Here is a 2039-nt window from a genome sequence, read left to right as displayed (position 1 = left end):
AAAAAAAAAAAAAGAAAAAAAAAATAGTTGGGCATGGTAGTATGTGCCAGTAATCCCAGCTACTTGGGAGGCTGAGGCAGGAGAATATTGTGAACCCAGGAGGAGGAGGCCAAGATTGCACCATTGCACTCCAGCCTGGGCAACAACAGCGAAACTCTCTCAAAAAAAGAAAGGAAGGAGAAACAGATGTTACTTGTAAAGGGCACACAAGGTCGTAAGTGTTTCCCCTCCACACTTTTCATTTTACTAGACCAGCAGTTCTACTGAGCCCTCTCCTTATCTCCTGAGCTTCAGATATCTGTGAGACCTGGCAAGGAGTTTAACGATGCTCTTTCAAGCACTGGGCTAAAGGCAACGGGTGGCAAGAGGGTCTCCGTGATTTCTTGCTGAAATCACTGATCATTTGAAGTGTGATGGGACTGGTCAAGTTCATGGCTGCCAGTGGCTGCAACTCTCCCATGTGAGCTCAGAGCTCTTCTAGGGAGGGCAAAAGGGTTTGAGCCAGGCTCTTCAGGGGCATGATTTCTCTAAGTGTAGCATTTTCTTTTTTATTTTTTGAGATGGAGTTTCACTCATGTTACCCAGGCTGGAGTGCAATGGCGCAATCTCGGCTCACCGCAACCTCCGCTTCCTGGGTTCAGGCAATTCTCCTGCCTCAGCCTCCTGAGTAGCTGGGATTACAGGCACACGCCACCATGCCCAGCTAATTTTTTGTAGTTTTAGTAGAGACGGGGTTTCACCATGATGACCAGGATGGTCTCGATCTCTTGACCTTGTGATCCACCCACCTCGGCCTCCCAAAGTGCTGGGATTACAGGCTTGAGCCACCGCGCCCGGCCGTGTAGCATTTTCTTTACAGAGAATATAAGACAATTACAAGTGAGTGAGGAATGTGTGTTCCAGATGTTCTGGTCTGTGATGTCTGTAGCAGGTACAGTTCCCTGTGAAAGGAGATGATCTATGTCTCTGTTGCCTGGGATCCAGTGGAACCACTGTCCTGATGATTTTCTAAAAACCTTTTTGGGCCGGATGCAGTAGCTTATGCCTGTAATCCCAGCACTTCGGGAGGCTCAGGCAGGCAGGTCACCTATGGTCAGGAGTTTGAGACCAGCCTGGCCAACACGGTGAAACCCCATCTCTACTAAAAATAGAAAAATTAGCTAGGAATGGTGGCACATGCCTGTAATCCCAGCTACTTGGGAGGCTGAGGCAGGAAAATTGCTTGAACCCAGGACGTGGAGGTTACAGTGAGCCGAGATCACACCATTGCATTCCGCCTAGACTCAGAGCCTGACTCCATCTCAAAAAACAAACAAAAAAAAGGATCCTGAGCGTTGGCTCATGCCTGTAATCCCAATACTTTGGGAGGCTGAGGCAGGCAAATCACAAGGTCAAGAGATCAAGATCATCCTGGTCAACATGGTCAAACCCCATCTCTACTAAAAATATAAAAATTAGCTGTGTGTGGTGGCACACACCTGTCCTAATTACTTGGGTGGCTGAGGCAGGAGAATCACTTGAACCCAGGAGGTACAGGTTGCAGGGAGCCAAGATCGCACCACTGCATTCCAACCTGGTGACAGAGTGAGACTTCGTTGCAAAAAAGGAAAAAAGTTAACCAGGCATGGTGGCCTGTGGCTGTAATCCCAGATACTCAGGAGGCTGAGGCAGAAAAATCACTTGAACCTGGAAGGCAGAGGTTACAGTGAGCCAAGATTGTGCCACTGCACTCCAGCTTGGGCAACAGAGCAAGACTCCATCTCAAAAATAAATAAGTAAAAAATAATAAAAAATAATCACTGGAGTCCTGCCTGGGCCACAGAGTGAGACTCCATCTCAAAAATAAATAAATAGGCCGGGCGCGGTGGCTCAAGCCTGTAATCCCAGCACTTTGGGAGGCCGAGGCGGGTGGATCACAAGGTCAAGAAATCGAGACCATCCTGGTCAACATGGTGAAACCCCGTCTCTACTAAAAATACAAAAAATTAGCTGGGCATGGTGGTGCATGCCTGTAATCCCAGCTACTCAGGAGGCTGAGG

This window comes from Cebus imitator, unplaced genomic scaffold (genome assembly GCF_001604975.1).
Source record: "Cebus imitator isolate Cc_AM_T3 unplaced genomic scaffold, Cebus_imitator-1.0 Scaffold346, whole genome shotgun sequence".
In the NCBI taxonomy this organism is placed as follows: domain Eukaryota; kingdom Metazoa; phylum Chordata; class Mammalia; order Primates; family Cebidae; genus Cebus; species Cebus imitator.
Note: the sequence above shows the minus strand (reverse complement) of the source record.